Raw genomic sequence first — 11,810 nt, 5'->3', positions numbered from 1 at the left:
TACCGGTTATGCTTGTATCAAGAGTAAAGAAAACATTCTGAATTATCCTAATTTTTATTTCAGTTTCTTGTGGTAAGTTTATTTTTCTTTATTTTACACACAGAAGAAAAATCATTAATTTTATCTTTTATAATCTATAATTACCCGGCAGATTTTTTTTTATCTTCTGTACATGTGCAGCAATAACTCTCGTATTATTTAGCCCCGACAACTTCCCCGGAGTCGTCAGAAGATAACACTTTGGTGATTGTGTTGTCTGTGCTGGCGCCATTGTTTGTCATCTACGTGATTGTCGTTGTACTCCTCTATGTCTATCGTCGGATCTACTGGAAACGACGAAAGCAGCGTAAAGCTTTCATAAGTAGGTGGTTTAGTTATATTATCAAAGATCGAACTTTTGAATAGTATTTTTATTTATCTATTTATTTTATTTTTGTTATTCTACAATATAAAGATCCGTAAGAATAATTATGTGTAAAGTTTTGCGAGGCCATGTACATGTTAACAAAATTTAAAACATATTGGAAAAATTAAACTTGACACATGTATGATTGGTAACGTTTGTATTGTTTTCTGATCAACCGTTTTAAAACATCGGAGACGCTCGTTTGCATTCATTAATCATGATTACTAGTATCTTATAATTTTATGTTATGCTTTATTCAGTTCCAAAAGAACTACCGACTAGAGGAGATCAGCTGTTGGCCGAATCTGAGACGACCACTGACGTAAATGCAGCAATTAGACGGGACGGTACACGTGTACCGGAACTAACTTATACACGGCCGACGGAGGGAGGGATCAAACAAATGATACCCACCGTCGACGGTCGCCCCAAGCCTCGGTATCATACTATCAAAAGGGCTCAGAAAATTGACAAGATGAGAAGTAACCAATTTAAAGAAATGTTAAATGCGTCCCAAGTCTACAGTCGTAACACAACCCCTCACAGCCAGTACCCGTCCTCTATCATTAACAGGCAATCACTTTTGTCTCGTAGCAATAAAGCATCCCGAGGTTCTATTCAAACTTTAACAAATGGAAGCCTTTACTCAGAAATACGCCCGTCTTTGCGTAGCATGTCCAGTGTTAGACTTTCTGTATACAGTTTGTTCAGCAGACAGGAAACCAAGTCACCGGTGTCTTCTGGGCTCGGATTTGACGAAGGCAAAAATATATCTACGGATCCGGAAATCAATAACCAGAACAGAAATTATACTGTTTCCGGAATCAGTAATGCATCAACAAATAGGGTGTTTCCTGCTTCTCAAAACCATAATGCACGAACTGAACCCCAAGTCCCTAAGTTGTATGACTTTGTAATGGCAGAGGGGTGATCATTTTACACTCTGTCATCGTTATCGTTAATTTATACACATAAGTTAATGTACAGATTATCAACAGTGCTAAAATTAAACTTTTGAATAAATAAGACCAGTAATTTACTGCCACTGGGTTCGAAGCTTTTAACAGTGATTATATGACAATAAATTGCCATGAAATAGGTGCAAATTGTCTCCGTTTGTTTGTGATTGTCGAAATGATATCAAGTGCAAATGGTAAGGATACAGCTGTTGGACACGGTTGAAGTTTGCACTGGTATGAATGAAAATTAACCTTCTAAGACTTTTTAAAAAGATAATTATAAATTATTATGATTCATTATATGAAAAGTCCCCCTTTCATGTAACCTGTATTTTTTTTTTATTACTCTTTAGTATTGAAAAGTTAATAAAGATTTCTTAGCCTACATGGCATGGCATCTGAAACATTCGTTTCTTTGTCAATATTTGGCTACCAGTCCATATACTACTATGCGATTTATGGAAAACAAAATACATGTTCTGTAAACTTTGTTGTACATTTTACCAAATTGCAAGGGCTTTTTTATATTCTTAGCATATAATAATGACTTGAGTTAGACAACATTTCGATCAAATACTGCTAATACAGTGGAGCTACAAACCCAGCAAACAGTCTGAGAAAGTTTTCCCGCCGAATTTGTTTTTAGGATGGATAATATTGTAAACATAACATCAATGGTTTAATCAACAGTGTTCAACAATAAAAATCTTTCTTCTACTCTATATAAATATCATTTTCTCAACAAAAATCATCGGTTAAAGCTTAAAGTTGTAGACGAAGCCTGTTTTATGCCTGACGATGGGCGCCTCGTTGATTTTCAGTGCAGTCTTTTTGATGAGAGGAATGGCCCTCTTGTCTATATGTTCAAACATTTTGATGAGAAACTTGTAGTCTCCCACGGCTAGGAGGTCATTCTTTTCCAGGTAAACAAAATCTCGTCTAATGGTGGTGTATTCGTGGCGAGTAAACCTGCAATGGCGCATGAGATAGTTCTTCCATCGCCGGAAGTTCTCCCCTCCATTCATACTTCCGGCTAGAAACGCCGATGTTAATGTCTCTTTCAGGTTGTTATGAAGATCAAGCTTGGTGTTTTTACATAAATGTGACCTAAAAAAATAGAGTAAAAGTAAATTCAGCGTTATTGTTATACCTTAAATTAAACAAATTTACTGTTACATTTTTGCTTCAATGCAGCTTCAATCAGATAACGAGTTTTCGGTTCAGATAAGTACCGGTATTTTAAAGATTTTTCCTTTTTTCGCCATCTTTTACAGATGAAAATCAATTGGTTATTACAAACACAATATAAAGGGTCACCCGAATAACTCGGGTGAGATATTGAGATTTGTTTTTGTCTGTCGGGCTTTAACATTTGAACATTTTAGTTTCCTCTCTGAAATTACTATATGTAGGGTAATCTTAATTTAGTGCATAGCATTTGAAGTTGGAGCGGAACATAAATTATGAAATTCACAACCCCCAACCCAGGGGTTATAAATTTTGGGTAAAAAATAGAAGTAAAAAGAATTTTTAAACCGTGCCAAATTTTACAGTTTTGTAAAAATTAAAATTTGGTGTAATCAAAAGGCTATTGAATCAATGGTTAATGTGTTAGGGAAGGGAGGGCTATAATAGTTATATAGTGTACAATTTGTATCTTACTTTGTCTTTCTAAAACAGATACGAAATATGTATCAAACAAATTTATTTCAATATTTAATTTTGAAAAATTATGAAATAAATTTATTTAATGTTACTTTCGTTGGAGAAATGGTGTTTTGTTTTTTGTTTTGTTTTGTTTTTTGGAGGGTTTTTTTTTGTTTTTTTTTGGTTATGTTTGTTTGTTTGGGGTTTTTTTGTTTTGTTTTTTTTTTGGGGGGGGGGGGTTGTTTTGTTTTTTTTAAATTTTATTTTATCATCATTTTTTTGGTTGATTTTTTTTGTATTTGAAGAAGAATTAAAAATAGTTTTTTTGTCATATGACAAAAATAGGTTTTAAAGAATAAAGTGATTGTTCACACTCTTTGTTAAGGGGGCTAGATGGTCATAACCAAATGAGAGCTACATGTACTTTTAAACCAAGTTATTGTGTTTGATATTTTTTTTGTTTTCCCACTCAAATAAATTTAGCTTATATTTAGAGTTTCTTTTCTGTGTATCTTACCAATGAACTTGCAATAAGTTTTCCATAATTCAAGCCATGCTTACTTCATCGTCGAAAACCCATGGTCAGTCTTAAATATGCTTACTGACCATGGGCCAACTAATTGAACTTTTCTCGTTTTCATGAATGCTAGTATTCGTTATCTCAATCCACCAACGAAAGGGGGAAACACTTAATTGTTTGGAATATGAAAAAGACCATGTTATAAAAACACGCTGTTGATAGTAGATACATATCTCATAAACGTAATTGGCGAGGTTCCTTCACGAAAGTGTAAAGGAGCCAATTGGAATGAATTATTTATGAAAACGAGAAAATTTAAATGAGTTGGCACATGATCAGTGAGAGTATAAGTGTTGGCCTTGGCTTTCCGACGAAAAATTTATTCATGTTGGTAATAATTCTACAAACTGTTGAAACTGAATGGAATCGAATAATATAAAAATTTCAGAATACCAGTCCATTTATTTATATTCCTCATCCTTCATCACTCTGTGAATCTTGTTTTTGATTTAAACATTTTACTCTATCCGTTTATTTCATCATAATGTAGCTATTAAATTGCCAATATACGTGTAGATCCTTAATAGGGTTTTATCATACACAGGTCACCGATAAGGCTCTTGTACCTTTTGTTTTTAACCCAAATATGGGCCCATTTCATATATTTATCCAAGTGCATAGAATTTTTCAAAAGTAGGTTAATTAACACCAAAAGCAAGGAAAAAATAGCACAACTGAAACTTTGAAGCTAAATTACAAGAACCATTTTTTTAGCTCACCTGAGCTGAAAGCTCAAGTGAGCTATTCTGATCACATTTTGTCCGTCGTCCGTCTGTCCGTCCGTCTGTCCGTCTGTCCGTCTGTAAACTTTTTACATTTTGAACTTCTTCTCTAAAACCGCTTATCCAATTTCAACCAAATTTGGCACAAATCATCCTTATGGGAGGGCGAATATAAATTGCAGAAATAAAAGTTTGATCTGTATTCAAAGCGGAGAAAACCTTGAAACTGTAGAAAAAGGGGGGTGCATTTTTAAAAATCTTCTTCTCAAGAACTACCGAGGCAAATTCAACATAGTTTAGCATAAATTATCCTTATGGGAAGGAAAATATAAATTGCAAAAATTAAGTGGAAATTTTGTTTCAAATCTGAGTTATTACGAAAATAATAATAAAGGAAATGCGTGTTTCAATCAGTTTAATAGCTTCGGGTTCGGCATCCGGTAAAATGATTCCATACTTCTAAAACGAGGTTCTTTGTTTAAAGCAGCCATGACATTATACGAAAAAGGGTCGATCTGACTATGATGAATTTGCTTGTTGTGCAACAGTTCGCGTATGAAGGGAAATTTTGAAACATACAAAATATATTGGTGTCGATTTTGTGAAGTAAATTGAGGCTAAATATTTCAATGCGTTGACAGTTTTCACACATGACGTTGGTGTTAGCTTGTTCTGATTTTCGTTTCGTTCTCATTATGCTTTGTAACCTGGAAACTATCGTCTGTATTTCGTGATTTTTACGTATCAAATCAAACAGAGACTTCGGTAAATCAAACAGTTAACTGTTTACCTGCGCAAATTAAGCAAAATCGGATGTAGGGGACGGGTACTGAAATACAATTCATTCTATCGGTAATTCGGCATTATCTTTTGCGTAATGGTACATGTAGATTAATGCAATAGGTTTTGTTGAGATGCTCGGCATTTTTTCGAGTTTATTCAGTTTAAATAGAGTTTGATATCGCTGACGGAAATATGTAGGTATATACATGTATATATATATGATTCATTTCGAAAAAATAAATTGTGTTCTTTATTTGTTATACATGTAGTGCATGTTTCTTGTGTTTAATTGTTTACAATTTCTATTTACTAACCATATTTGAGTGTTAAGCTTCGAATTATAAGCAAGATACAGCGATTTGCTCACAATTCTATGTTTGTACACAGATCTTAAAAACTAAAGCTTAAAAAAGTAAAATATTTGTCAATATTTATTAAGAAAATTTTCAAAGTCTGTTCTTCCAGAAACCAACTTTAACAACTTATTGTATTGTAAACTTAACCTTTTTAGCTCACCTGAGGGTGGGGCCACAATGGGGGGTCGAAGTTTAACAAATGAATATATAGAGTAAATCTTTAAAAATCTTCTCCTCAGAAACTAATCAGCCAGGAAAGCTGAAACTTGTGTGAAAGCATCATCAGGTAATGTAGATACAAATTTGTGAAAATCATGATCCCCGGAGGTAGGGTTGGGCCACAATGAAGGATCGAAGTTTTACATAGGAATATATAGAATAAATCTTTAAAAATCTTCTTCTCAGAAACTAATCGGCCAGGAAAGCTGACACTTGTGTGGAAGGATCCTCAGGTAGTGTAGATTCAAAGTTGTGAAAATCATGACCCCCGGGGTACGGTGAGGCCACAATGGGGGATCGAAGTTTAACAGGAATATATAGAGTAAATCTTTAAAAATCTTCTTCTCAGAAACTAATCAGCCAGGAAAGCTGAAACTTGTGTGAAAGCATCCTCAGGTAGTGTAGATTCATAGTTGTGAAAATCATGGCCCCCGGGGGTAGGGTGGGGCCACAATGGGGGATCGAAGTTTAAAATAGGAATATATAGAGTAAATCTTTAAAAATCTTCTTCTTAGAAACTAATCAGCCAGGAAAGCTGACACTTTTGTGGATGCATCCTCAGGTAGTGTAAATTCATAGTTGTGAAAACCATGACCCCCGGGGGAAGGGTGGGGCCACAATGGGGGATCGAAGTTAAACATAGGAATATATAGAGTAAATCTTTAAAAATCTTCTTCTCAGAAACTAATCAGCCGGCAATGCTGAAACTTCTTTGGAAGCATCCTCAGGTAGTGTTGATTCAAAGTTGTGAAAATAATAACCCCTGGGGGTAGAATGGGGCCACAATGGGGGGTCGAAGTTTAACATATGATTAAATAGAGTAAATCTTTAAAAATCTTCTTCTCAGAAACTAATTAGCCAGGAAAGCTGAAACTTGTGTGGAAGCATCCTCAGGTAGTGTAGATTCAAATTTGTGAAAATCATAACCCTGGGGGTAGGTTTGGGCCACAATGGGAGGTCGATGTTTTAGATAGGAATAAACAGAGTAAATCTTTAAAAATCTTCTTCTCAGAAACTAATCAGCCAGGAAAGCTGAAACGTGTGTGAAAGCATCCTCAGGTAGTGTAGATTCATGGTTGTGAAAATCATGATCCCCAGGGGTAGGGTGGGGCCACAATGGGGGGGTCAAAATTTAACAAAGGAATATATAGGGTAAATCTTTAAAAATCTTCTCAGAAACTAATCAGCCAGATGTTTCTTTATAATTGTTAAGACTTTGGCCCCAGGACAATTCTTTGGCCTCCCGAGAAGGTTCATAGTTTGATGTACGTTTATATCTAATATATAAACTATTGTTAAGGATCATTTTGAGAACTGCAATACTCAACATATGATAAGACTATAAAATCATCTTGTTAGAAAAGGGACTAATGATTATAAACATAAGAATATCCAGGGGAAAATGGATTTTATTTATACAGGATCTACATGTATTATTGTACATTGTCCAGATAGTTTGTATTATGACTCCATTAAGCTGATTTTATCATACCTATTGTTCCTCAGGTGAGCGATGTGGCCCATGGGCCTCTTGTCTTATTTTATCATGATAACGCTTCCTTGTTTCAATACATGTGTTAATGAAGAGTTTACATTGACGTGCTTGTCCAGTTTGTATTGGATTTCTCTATATAACGGGTTAGTTTCAAGGGCAGGGAAAATTTAATGATCACTAGGATCAATTTGTTCTCTAAACAGGGATTTCAAATCCCAGCTTGTAAAACTGATCTTAGCCAACCAATCGATTCTAGGTTTTAGGAGAAGAAATATGTACATCTACTAGAGTTTAATTCAAGTATTTACCTGTTAGCAATACAACCTACATGTCTGTAAAATGTTTATATTCTAGTTTCTGAATTCGAAAAATATTTTACACTTTTGCCACTCCACACATCGAATAGTTTGGATTATTTAAGGAATGTATTGCAAGAAGGATACCGTTTCAGGTGGATTTTCCCCTGGAATTGTTTATTAATTAATTACAGGTACACGTGTGGTGCTATATGCCCAGTTTGATATTAAGCTTGATAAGCACCCACAACAAGTCTTCTTTATGATTATTGAGTAAACATGTAAAGGGTGAGATTTGGTTTAATATTGGAAAAAAAATCATATTTTATTATATAATTATAGAAATATCATATCTTTTACGAAGGAAAAGTTATCTCATTATTTTTAAATACACAAGAGATTGATAGGTACAAAAGAGTACTAAAATATTTATATCCATGTTTTTCATATTGATTTATTCTTTCAATCATCATGCCTTCATGACGTTAAGTCTTACGTCGATTGACCAAGGGAGCCGACTGGAGAGTCATATACAAAATTTAATGAGGTTTACTTGTTAAAAGAGGTTGGATTATGGTCAAATATCACACAATAATAATGTGGTTTTTATAACTATCTTTCACTTCCTTAATCCCTGTCCCGGATATTAAGCGACGAAACACAGAAATCATTTTATATTGAAGAGGTAGTGTAGAGGACACTTACATGGTTCTCGTTGGGGGCACCCTACACTGCCTAAAGGGACGTCACTCCGTCTAATTCCCAGCTGTCCTGCTGCAGAGCTTCTAGAATGCTGCAAAAGAGGAAGCAGAGGTAGCGTGAAATCCTTTGGCAGGCATGAATATTTTGAATATACGTTATAAATTATAAAGTTTGTAATTAATGTCCAGTTGCGGATTTAAAGGGGGAACATCCGGTATGCCCCTCCCCCTATTAATGGTCAGTTTTAAGATGCATAATAGTTCCTCTTTTTAAAGAAAATGAATGATTGTACCGACTTGTGAGACTTTCAACCACCTGTGAGTAATTGAGTTTGATTGATTATGTTAAGTTCAATCTCTTCCTGGAACGACTTATTCAAATTGTATTTCAATGTTAAACATTATGTCTGGCTGGCTAAATTGTTTTTAATTATGTATATTTACATTTTCAACTGTCTTTATCTGTGATGACATTACAAATCAATTTTGAACCTTACAGCCCAATAACATCAGAAAAGTTGAGTGACAGAAAATGGGCGTGTCTTATTTAAACAATAAAATGCTTTCTTTCGTGATTCATTCGGGATATAAAGGCAGCAACATTGCAGAAGTAAATTTTTTCTGCAATGATCGATACCTTCATAACCTGCATGAATCATCGAAGAAAGCATTTTATTATTTATATTTACATCTTTCTTTTGACTAATAAATAAATTGATTATCGAAAGTAAGTAAAATTCACTAAATTACTGTTAACCTACGTAAGTACGTTAGCTAAAAAGAAACAGCCAAGTCGTCTCCTGTGAGACTTTGAGTCTGACATCATAGGAAATAATACTCGGTAGATGTAAATATAAGCATGTTAACCGAAATACGGTATTGGCTGCGCCGCGCGAAGTGCTACATGAAAAAATAGTGGTTTTAAAATGTTGTTTTAAAGTGTGCAAATTGGACGATTCGGCTGTTTCTTTTAGCTAACATACCAATGTACATTAACAAAAATATAGTAAATTTTTCGTCCTTTTACAATAAATTAATTAATTAGAAGATGAAATATGAACAACAGAATGCTTTCTTTGATGATTCATGCAGGTTATGTTGCTATGGTGGCATATCTATGCCCCTTGTGTGCAAGTTATTTTTCTACTAATTATGTGGACATGCAAGATAAATATGTTGACATGCAAGATAGTTATGTCAACATGCAACATAACTATGTTGACATGCAAGAAAACTGCAATCAAATAAGAGTTATAAAAAATCTCAAATATCGCCAACATGTGACACTCAAGATGCTAGATTCGCAACCTATTAATGTCAACATGCAAGTTATTTATGTTAACATGCAACTTCTTTATGTCGACATGCAACTTATTTATGTCGACATGCAACTTAGTTATGTTAACATGCAAGATAAATATGTTGACATGCAACATATTTATGTCGACATGCAACTTATTTATCTTGAGATACAACTTATAAATTGCATTTCAACATATTCACCTCGCATGTCAACATAAGTAAGTTGCATGTTGACATAAATAAGTTGCATGTCGACATTAATAAGTTGCATGTCGGCATAAAAAGGTAGCATCTAGCATCTTGGATGTCACAGGTGGGCGATATTTGAGAGTTTTTGAGATTTTGTATAATTCTTATCTGATTGCAATTTTCTTGCATGTCAACATAATTATGTTGCATGTTGACATAATTATCTTGCATTTCAACATATTTATCTTGCATGTCGACAAATTTGATAGAAAAAAACTTTCACACAAGGGGCAGAGATATCTCACCATATGTTGCAGAACGCGGGTTATGTAATTTTCTGCCATGTCGCCACCTTCATATCCCGCGTGAACCACCAAAGAATGCATTTTTTTGTTAAATTTGATCTACAGAATGTCTTTATATTATCTTAATTGTTATAAATTTTAAGTGTTATTTTATAATATAATTTTATGAATTAGGCCCACTACCTAATCACCTGCCATCCCCAGTTCAAATCCTTGATCCACCCTTAATATCAAAAGATTGGTATGCATCAATGATTTGTAAATCATTGATTGAAGTCACCCTCGCTAAAAGACCCTAAATGCACAAATAAGCTGTAGATCATGTGCCTTATTTATTTAAATTATTTAGTCCTGAACGATTTAAATTAAGTATACATGTAGTGAAAGAAGTTTAAAAGGACATACATGCATTTTAATAAACGGAGAAGATACGAACGATGTTTCTACAAGTTTATACAGTATTAACGCGACTCCTTCTGTTGGGAGTTTGAACTGACATCATATGAAATGTACTTTAATTAATATGATATCGATGGCAATTCGTTATTCAGGGCAGACGTTTGGCCGAGGCAAGAACTGATACCTTTATTTTGATATCTTTTAAATGATCGGACCATTGATTAAAATCTATGCACCAAATCTTTTAAATATTTCGTGGTCTATAATAGATAATTCAAATGTTTTTAAACTCTGAGCGTTTGTATAAATATCTTCCACTGCATGCCTGTCGCTTTTTGTACAGCACTGTTTTAGAAGTTTGTATGTTCAAAACAAATCTTGTTCTTCTGTAGCAACGCGGTCCAATCAGTCATTGCCATCAACTTTATGAAATATATTCAGGTTTTTATTACAAACATTTCTTTGTGTCGCTTTGATTATTCACTCATAAAATGTAAATATGGTTGTTACATCTGCTTAGTTGACATGGTCTGCTTTATTCTATGACAAGTGACAGAAAAGCGCTTAATATAAAAATCATCGCAATTTACATTCATATTATAAAATCAGTCGAAATAAACTAGATATTTTACTACATTTTTATGCTGAACACCTTAATATTTTAATGAATATTGGAAGAACGTTTATGTGAAACGGTAATAATACGTTAAAAGAAATTTGATTGATTTCATTAATAAGTATTTTCCCTTCTAGATTATCATGGGTCGTGCTTACCTAACGGTGCATGATCCAATACACAAGAGATAATCTGTCAGATTGGACGGGCGGTCCGCGAGGGAAGCGCAATCCGAGCCGTGTGACTTTGATTATCCAATGTGACTTTGATCGAGATAAGACCGCCGAGGTGCGCTGACACATCTAACTCCAGGAAGGGGTTTTAAAAAGGTACATAAGAGGTTATCGTAAAAGATTTTCTGGATTGCCCGAAGGAGACGTAATCGAAGTTTTTGGACAGATTTAAGGGGCGATTTCGACAGCTATTGGTTCTTTATCGGTGTGATGCAAAAAGATTAAAACTCGTATATATCAAAAGTCTTTATCTTTTTTAGCGTTCACTTGACTCGAGACATTTATTGTCTTGTTTGAATGTTGGCATTGCTTGAAGACAGAAGAGGTTTTAAGAGCTGGCCAGCGACCTTTATAGTTTTATTACAGACAGGAACCAATCACATAGAGACATGAATGAAATCAAAGTATTGGAACTTCGATTCTACGGGAGTTTACTGTCTGAACATACCCGAGTAACATTTTTATCAAAAGCGGAAGTCTCTTGGAAAGTCTCATAAATTTTAGTCACAATTTAAGCTTATTGCTCTTTGAGCAAATGAAAAGAATGATAAAAATATCAAAGATGACATATATTATTATTGAATAAATAGTCCGCCGGAATA

The 11,810-nt window shown here is 34.3% G+C and overlaps 2 long non-coding RNA genes across 2 annotated transcripts; one reads left to right on the top strand and one right to left on the bottom strand.

Moving 5' to 3' along the window:
- The first annotated feature begins 73 nt into the window (after nucleotides 1-73).
- On the top strand, nucleotides 74-1,506 carry LOC136272830 (uncharacterized). The gene is made up of 2 exons (XR_010710849.1): nucleotides 74-361; nucleotides 667-1,506. It is a non-coding gene; the product is annotated as an uncharacterized lncRNA (long non-coding RNA).
- A 523-nt stretch (nucleotides 1,507-2,029) lies between these two features.
- On the bottom strand, nucleotides 2,030-11,381 carry LOC105333287 (uncharacterized). Its single transcript, XR_900928.4, has 3 exons — nucleotides 11,134-11,381; nucleotides 8,169-8,256; nucleotides 2,030-2,472 (listed from the first exon to the last, which is right to left on the bottom strand). It is a non-coding gene; the product is annotated as an uncharacterized lncRNA (long non-coding RNA).
- Between the last annotated feature and the right edge of the window lie 429 nt (nucleotides 11,382-11,810).

Source organism: Magallana gigas, chromosome 2, assembly GCF_963853765.1.
Source record: "Magallana gigas chromosome 2, xbMagGiga1.1, whole genome shotgun sequence".
In the NCBI taxonomy this organism is placed as follows: Eukaryota; Metazoa; Mollusca; class Bivalvia; order Ostreida; family Ostreidae; genus Magallana; species Magallana gigas.
Note: the sequence above shows the minus strand (reverse complement) of the source record. Positions and strands in the feature narration are given on the sequence as shown.